This window comes from Helicoverpa armigera, chromosome 16 (genome assembly GCF_030705265.1).
Source record: "Helicoverpa armigera isolate CAAS_96S chromosome 16, ASM3070526v1, whole genome shotgun sequence".
NCBI classification, from domain to species: domain Eukaryota; kingdom Metazoa; phylum Arthropoda; class Insecta; order Lepidoptera; family Noctuidae; genus Helicoverpa; species Helicoverpa armigera.
In genome coordinates this window covers 3,496,406-3,505,712 of record NC_087135.1, presented here as the reverse complement: position 1 = coordinate 3,505,712, position 9,307 = coordinate 3,496,406, and the positions used below count along the sequence as shown (strand labels likewise).

The 9,307-nt window shown below is 37.2% G+C and overlaps 1 protein-coding gene across 1 annotated transcript in view; it reads left to right on the top strand.

The window, feature by feature from the left end:
• The first annotated feature begins 2,507 nt into the window (after positions 1–2,507).
• Positions 2,508–9,307, top strand: part of LOC110384473 (uncharacterized) — a 55,027-nt gene continuing 48,227 nt past the window's right edge. Inside the window, exon 1 of the mRNA XM_021345768.3 lies at positions 2,508–2,783. The gene's annotated coding sequence lies outside the window, so the exon portion shown is untranslated. The remainder of the gene's footprint in view (positions 2,784–9,307) is intronic.

Here is a 9,307-nt window from a genome sequence, read left to right as displayed (position 1 = left end):
AAACGAAAAATGTGTGTTACTGACATCGTATGCATAAATGCTAATAGGATCCTTCACTACCGACATTTCGTGGAAAATTTCAATGTTTGAACAGTTCATAATTTCTATTAATTAGCTTTTGCCAGCGGTTTCACTAACATCCCGGAGAACTACTTTCTGTTGCTTCCTTCCTACAGGTATTATATTTATTTACTGCCAAGATTCGTCAAAATCCATTCATCCAAAGATTTTGCGTGTAAGAGTAAGGGTGAGGAATAAAGATAACATTCTTAACTTTGCTATTATAATATAAGGGGAGGATATACTACGCCAAGTACAGATATCACATAATCTGCCAAAAAAGTTTGTTTTCTTGTGCAAATGTTTTTAAATGGTCTCGCAAATAAGTGTACTAGCGATTAGAACAAATTTTAAGGTCATAAGTCCATAAACATTTACTCATAGTTTTATTTTATCAAGTTCATAAACACTCCTAAACTATGAAATGCTGCAAGAAGATGATCTATATCCTGATCATTGTTACAAGTTAATAACAGAACCGCCATACTGCTTATTAAGGATAAAAATAAATCCTTATCATCAAGACAGTCAAGTTATTTTATTTTCTCGTTAAAAAGGGTTATGACATCGTAGATGTTGAATTGTAGATATAGGTAATTTTCCGCTTTTGTTATATCATCTAAGTATTATTTATTGGAATTTAATACCTTCATCTTTAGTTTTATACATCACTAAAGCTTTCTTTTGTTAAATTCTCATTGTTGCTTTTATTAAAGTGTCCAAGTATTGTATCCTTAACAGCTTAAAATATAAATTAAAGAATACTGAATGGGTCCATATAAGCCCTCCAATATTACAATACGCGTGAAAATTAGCAGATGCATGTCCAAGTACCTTTATCACGAGGAGAAAATGTTGAGTAACAATCATTTCAGTTTTTACAAGTGATGCAATCCTAAGGTTTAGCAAGTGGAGCATTACTAACAATAAATGAATCACAGTAATGACATCAGCATGGGAAATATCCAATAACTTGCCGACTACAATAAGCATTTGTACTGTAATGCGAAGTTTGATGTCCTAGCTATCTGTATTAGGTATTTGGGACATCAAAATCTGTGTACAATGACCTCGGCGGGCGGCGTGTTCGCGCCAACCTTGCCCGGCCGTCGTCGTCATGGCGGGCGCGCGGGCGGTCGCGGACGAAATTTTAAATTTCGAACGACGCGACACTCGGCACGTTCGGTCGACTGATCCCGGAAAGTAAGTCCGGTCAAGTGCACATCACTAGTTTACTTGTTTATGGTTTTAGGATTATGCATATGAGTAGCTGTTATTAATTCAGTGTTTATTACATTTAGGGCTCATCAGCTTTCTAATGAAGGTTTATGAAGGTGTTACAACAGTCCGAGTTCAAGTTTATAGTCTAATTGAAATAGCGACTTAATTAGATGATGCTCAAAGTAAATAACATTATCAGGGAGCAAAAACTATGCACCATGCATCCTCATTAGGACAATATGGATGACTAGTTGCATATCTTTTAATAAAGCCTTAATATTTAAGTATGCAATTTCTGTCCGTGAAACTAAATGAAAAAACATTTCGTTCTGAATGTTGCAGAAGTATAAAAGTTTATTTAATTTAGTATTTATACCGTAGAGCGTTACAGATGATTAGAAATCAGAGCTAAAATTGTGAAAGTCCTGAAATGCGACATGCCAACGAGCACGTAAGATGTAGCAAGCCACTTAAATATTTCATAATACCGACGCTGGATTCAGACGCCACTCCTACCGGAGATTACAAACAAAACTGAAACAAAAAACATTCCTTGACATCAATACTTGATCTTCAAATTGTATCAAATGGCATATAACCTCACTTTATATGAATTCATACATACTAATACACCACTATCTGTGAAGAATAAACACAGCATTAGTGATATTTTTTAAAACAAAAAACTGTTCCAACTATTTCGAATTCATTACCATAGTAAACAAAGAGTGTTTATGTATGAATTTGTTTTTCACAGCTGCTAGCACAAGTAAAGCTAATTGTTTTCTGCCAAAATTACTCTTACCGGCTGGCCTCAGCGTACTGCATACGTACGCAAGGAATTTGTTCATTGTTACAAGGCTACTCTCATTCTGCTAATTCATCTCGTATGTTATATACGCATGCTGGTGGATATTTCCAAGACTTTTGCAATGTAAATTGATGGCTCCTGCTAATTGATTGGTCGTTAGTGTTGTACATTATTCCGCCGCCGGGTTTGATGGGCGGGTGTAGTCAGTGATAGCGATCGCGGTGACCTAGCCGCGGTGCGAGCGGGTTCACCGGCGGCTGCTGGCGCAGGCAGTAGCGACATTTGCTCGAGATAATGTGGCACATGAGTGTCGTTCACACGGGGCTCATGCGTCGCGCTGTGGCGGTAACGTCACGCCGATATCAGGGCAAGACGCTGCGCCGGCGGCTGGCGTGCGGGAAAGAGAGAGTGCGGCACACAGGTGTGCGCCGAGGCAGCCGGCCCATCAGCTGTTCGACGCGCTCGCTCGTGCCCGTTCTGCCGTTGCTCCAATGAATGCCGCGTGCATTGCGGGCAGCCACTGAACCCAGTGTTCGTCGATAGCCGCCCGCGGACAGACGCGCGAACCCGCCCGTTTGCCCGCTATTCTCGCTCGCTTCCCGCATCGTATCTCGGATGTGTCAGTGTGTGCATGTTTGTGTACCGTGTTGTCACTGACGCGGCGATCGCGAGCTCTTTGTCTAATTAGCAGGTAGGCAAATGCTTCACTAAACTTTTTTTTCAGTCGGCCGGACACAATCGAGTTACTTTTATGTCGGTTTATTCTTCTGTAGTAGGTAATTGAATTTTATGTAAGCCTCATTGTTCTCACTTTTTATAGTTTATTAATTCATTTTAGTATCGAGAGCGGTTTCAATTCTTTACAAGTAAAACAAGCAGTACGGCGTAAAGGGAGCAGCTATTTAGAAACAAAGGTTACGCTCGACGCGGCGATAAAAAGGGCCGAAACTGGTTTTCTGTGGAAAGGCATCTGGCACGCACTAATTGATATAGCATCAACTGACGTTTATAATTATGAGTGTCGAAGTGGAGCGGCGCACACACTTACAATTTGTTAATGCGATTAAGAAGAAAGTCCTCATTAATGCATTCTGATGTACCTAATTGATTACCTGCACTATAAACATGAATTATTGATAAGAAACTTTTACACAGTCACATACGTAGGTAGGTAGGTACTTACACATTAAAGTAAGTATTTTTCTATTGACCTGACCTTGCTATTAGAACTATAGGTAAGTACCTACATGCTATGTACTAGCAAGGTCGTTACGTTTCAAACCTATTTGACCTCATTTGAAGATGACACACGGAGCCGCCTACAAAAACTGAAAAAAGTCACAACATTAAAATTGCACTGAAATACTTTTTCGTAATCTCGCAAGTGATTGATAAAGTACTTAGAGCGGTGGGAGAGGGTGGGGGGGGCGGCGAGGGGAGAGAGGGGAGGGGACTAGTGACGCCCATGACGTAACGAATCGGTATGCGATCGTGTTGACGAGAAATTAACATTAACTACATTATCTATTAATACGTTTTCTAAACATGCAGCCATAAAGTCATACACTAAAAGATTGTACATAGCTACATAATACGAAGTACGCATTACCGTCACGCGATCAGGATTCAGCCATATTGTCGTTGCCGAATAAACATCGACTGCAACAATGCAAGTGTAATATTAGCGCACTTGTTATTTTTTTAACTACTGAAAACAATATCTGATCTTCTTGCGAAGTAACTAAAGCTAGTTAGCAAACAACAGATGTAAACATTTAGCAAAAAAAGTTTTTTTCCAAATGAGGTGTGTCGTAACAACTAAAAAGTTTCTACAGCAAAAAGTTTTGTTTCTTTGCAACCCTCTCTGAGTTGCCAGCTACAAAAAATATGTGGCATAAATTATTGGCAATGGACGGTTATCGTTAATGATGGTGTTTACTCTTATGGAGTAGTGATTATTATTATTATTCAACAATTAAGATAATTGCTTCTTTATTGTTATTCTTGTTTGTTTTGTACGTCTCATTAAATTCACGACACATTTCTGCATCTTTTTTTATTTACACGTGGCATAATCATCGTTCTATACACTTGAAATAATGATATTATTATCATCAACAAGCTGGTTTTCACCTGCATTTTTAAGGGCTTTTTGACACTGCAAGTAACGCTGCGGGGTTTTAAAAATTATCCTACCTATGTCATTCCCCAGTTTTCAGTTGCCATTCATGCCAATTTCTACCTAAATCTGTTCAACCATTTTAATAAGAGAGCGGTAAAGTTGGGTACAGGAAAAGATTAGCACCGTTTTTGTTTTCACATTATATCATGTGAGGTGACCTTTAAAAAAAAATAAACAATATGCTACTTACTCTGATCACCACCTACACTGCGAAGGTTTTATGATAAAAAGGGAAAAATAACTTTAAACAGACCTTGTACATACAAACAAAGGTATTAAAGACAGCTACGTAATATGACTTATGTATTAAAAACAGAGGTTTACGTATCAGCTGAAATTAATTGCTTTTGACACGTCAGACTATAATTTATAACGTATACATGGCCGTGTGAAATGAGTTCATAATTTTGCGTTAATGTTTGTATGCTTCATATTCAGTAGGTTTTTGATACAATTTTGATGTTTTCTAATTATTTAAAACAAGTTCACCAGACAACAAAATTAAGCAAGTAGTAGTTACAGAAACTACTATAGGTACTATAGATAAAGTTCTAAGGAACTTACCACAGTTTTCATAAATGGAACACGAGTGAAGTTACACACAAATCCAGTGACAGAACTCCCAACGCTCGAACAAACATAGTCACGAAGTTAGCCAACATTGCTCCACTGGTCAATGACTGACAGACAAACAATTTAAAGTCCTCTTACGGGTATTTGTGCGAGTAAAACTCCACTAAAAGGTAGGCTATGATTACGAGGTAAAGACGAACCAACACTGTGTTCAAACTTTATGCTTGAAATGTCAAAAACCTGGGTGTTTATGACCATGTTTTTATGAGGATTATTAAAACCTGGGCTGTTTGTGGTAGCATTAAATCTTTTAAACATACTAATGCATCTTGCAATTGAAGTTATGATCAATAATGCATTGTTTGGTGAGATAGAACACTGAGAACTTGAATTGAGTCGTAGTCTCAATTTCACTCGACCGATTTTAATAAAATCTTCTTCTATTGTAACAATATTAATTATTAATTGAACATCCTTGGCAGTCGTTACGGGTAGTCAGAAGCCAGTAAGTCTGACACCAGTCTAACCAAGGGTTATCGGGTTGCCCGGGTAACTGGGTTGAGGAGGTCAGATAGGCAGTCGCTTCTTGTAAAGCGTTGGTACTCAGCTGAATCCGGTTAGACTGGAAGCCGACCCCAACATGATTCGGAAAAGGCTCGGAGGATGATTAATTATTAATATTATATTCCAATAACAATACGTGAACGTTTAAATTACATTCAAAAAATAATAATTGCTATTACAATGTATGCATTTATAACGCTGATGCAAAGTTGTAAATAGGTACATGTATGACTGAATGTTGTAAAATGTCACCATCAAGTTTACGGTTACTCATGATGACCAGCGACAAACATAGAGCCAATATGAAGTAATTGTACCTTATCTAGCATATTTTCTATTCTGTGGCAAGAGAATATTTTTCATTGCACAAGTATGTATGACACGTGTCCGTTTTTAGGGTTCCGTAGCCAAAATGGCAAAAACGGAACCCTTATAGTTTCGTCATGTCCGTCTGTCCGTCTGTCCGTCTGTCCGTCTGTCCGTCTGTCCGTCTGTCACAGCCGATTTACTCGGAAACTATAAGTACTACAGTGATGAAATTTGATGGGAATATGTGTTGTATGAACCGCTACAAAAATATGACACTAAATAGTAAAAAAAAGAATTGGGGGTGGGGCCCCCCATACATGTAACTGAGGGATGAAATTTTTTTTTTCGATGTACATACCCGTGTGGGGTATCAATGGAAAGGTCTTTTAAAATGATATAAAGTTTTCTAAAAAACATTTTTCTTAAAGTGAACGGTTTTTGAGATATCAGCTCTCAAAGTCGTAAAAAGTATGTCCCCCCCCCTCTATTTTTATAACTACGGGGTATAAAATTCTAAAAAAAATAGAGGTGATGCATGCTAATTAACTCTTTCAACGATTTTTGGTTTGATCAAAGTATCTCTTATAGTTTTTGAGATAGGTTGATTTAACTGTAATTTACGGAACCCTTCGTGCACGAGTCCGACTCGCACTTGGTCGGTTTTTTATGGCTTGCAGTGTATACCGTGTATACTAAGAGAACGTCTAGTATTTAGTTGTTTTATTGTGGTTAATACCGCATCATTGATTGAGAAGGTACATTGATACTTCTAATTGATTAAATTCATACTATGTTCGCGGAAGTTTGTTTTTTTTAAGATCTTTCATCTTTGATATAATGGCCAGGCCAGGTTGGCCAGGTTGTGGCCAGGTTGTGGGTTGAACTGGGTTGATGAGGTCAAATAGGCCGCTCCATGTAAAACACTGGTATTCGTATACATTCAGTTGACTCCATTTGGGTAAAGGCCAGGCACATGATGGATTATCAAATAATTACTTCGGTAACACTATTTCATTTCAACAGCAGTTGCTTTCTTGCGTTCTTGATTGACGCGAGGCGATTCTTCAACTTATGAAGTAATGTATATTTAATTCCTGGGCGATGTGAAGTCAATAATAATAGAGCATGACGTAATTATGCCCTGCATTCATACTAGCTTAGGTAGGTTGGTAGGTTGGTACCTGGTGTTGTTCCATGTTTTAAAAGGAACATTTTATGTTATTGTCACAAATTGTGCAATTTTATTTAAAAATGATGTGAAAATCAAGCAAAGTGCGAACCTTAGAGGTGGCTTTTGTCCAGCAGTGGACGTCTTTTAGGTGAAACGAGATTTGAAAAATAAGAACGATAAGTGGATTGAAATTCAAAAGGATTAAAGTGTAGAAGAGCATTTTATTCGCTCCAAGGACATATCCAATACACGCTTTGATTGCAGAAGCAATTGTTACGAACTATCAGTCTTCCCCCCCCCCCTCCCTCCCTAAAGCACCAATAGGTGTTGTGATGCACCACACCCAAAGTCTAAGTAACATACTCTTGTCATCGAGTAATAAGGATGACTAATGTTACTTGTGACTTTGACTCTAAAGGTTGGATTATAAGAAACGTGAAAAGAGCACCAAGGTTGGAACAACTCAAAGTTGGCCCTGACTTACATAAAATTACCAATTAGGATAATATAGTAGGTACGTAGTAAGATAATATAAAGCAAATTGCAACTTTATGTTTAGTAGAAAATGTTATCAGTAGTTTAACTAATGTCCTCAAATAGATCATAGAATTTATGTCAAGTTTGTTTTTGTATGTCGTCTATGTATAAGGAAGGTGGATATTTAAATAAAAGACTAGTCTTTAAATTATTGAATGAAGGTCAGCTTAGATAAAATGACGAAAAGTATGACCCTGTCTATAAAAGTCCTAGAATTAAGTCTTTTAGTAACATTAATGGTGTTAAGATTCAAAAATACCTTATTTGTTTAGAAAGATAATTAATTGTTTAAAGTGGAAAACTGCAGTTACAAGATAAAGCACAAACAAATTACCAAAACGCTTTCGAAAATAAAAAATAATAAATCCAAATAAACAAGACAAGTTATGAAAAAAAATAAACGAACTGCAGAAACTGGCAAAACTTGCTTAAATTGAAACCGACGGATATGTAGCAACGCTGGATGAATCCATATTCCCTAGTCTAGACAGTACCGACGTAGCTATCTGTATTCCGGCCGTTGCGACAAGACGTGTTAATCGCCACAATAGCACCCAGCTTTTTATTAAAAAAGTAACGCGTAGGCATTGAACCCCCGACCTTTGAACAAATAGCTGGTAGATGAGAAAATTTCGTTACTTTTATCAATAAGATTGGAGTGCTTTAGAGGTCTATGCTTGCTGTCCAGTTTTCGTTTACCAATTTTTCTAAGTGGGTGAAAGGTAATATTGTATGCCGAAGCAGCAGATAACCTGTAGTGAAATTTCGTCAGAATCCATAACTTTTAATTGAACTATGCACGTGTTTTCGAACATGTAATACTTTGTCAGGAACTAGCAATTGCCTATGGGAATTTGTTGTATAATGTATGTGTCAAGTATCATCATCAACATCTATTACTTTTCAATTATTAAGGATTCCTATCTGTCCGAACCTTCAGGCCTCTTAAAAAAAAATCGAATCTTGCTGTCATTCTATAAATCATCATTGCTCTGGTCCCATTTTTGAGGTTAGCGCAGCATGTCTTATTTTGACGTAATCTCCCAAGTACCACTTTGCAACTATATCGTCTTTCACACAATCCATCCATCCTTTCTTTAGTCGTCCTCTTCCTATATATAATCGTGGTCATTCTATAAAGTTGTTCAAAAACTATAGCATTGAGTCCACATGTACTTCCGTCAACTGTTCAATTGAACAACCGTAATCCCTGAACTCGATCCCATTAGTTTGTATACAATGTCGTTGATCGAGTACCATCGAATGTATAGTATGTATCTGTATCTGTGTATAGCTTTAGCTCACCATTGCTTGTTAGTGTGCAGCGTAATATTATATCAATTAGTTCTGAATACCTCTGATCTTGGAGTGGAAACTACTAAGAGGCACTACCAGAAATTATTCCGAAGTCTTAAAAATTACATCGCGTGGGAGTTTGAAGACTACACCGATAATAGGAAATTGTTAACACAAAAAAAACTTACAAAACTCAAAAAATAAAACAGATCTATAAACCATAATTTTACATATCAGATTATAAACAATGAAAACAGAATTCAGTTTGTTGCAATGAGGGTTTCGTAAAATGGCGTCCACGAGGTGGCAGCACCGAGTCGTCAGGTCCAAATAACTGTCAAAGTGCTTATCTTTACTATGAATAGTGAACGATTTTAGTGTTTTTTTTATTTTATAATTAAAGCACTGCATTATTGTTTTACTATTGCGGTTGAGTAAATAAAAAAAACTAAATCATATTGTGTTAAAAAATTTTTCAACAAGCTTTTCCTTAGTACCAGTGACTTTTGCACCCTCTCTCTTAGCTCAATTTTTTGTTCGGAAACCTTATTCTGACCGTAGTCCATAATAAAATCAATAACAC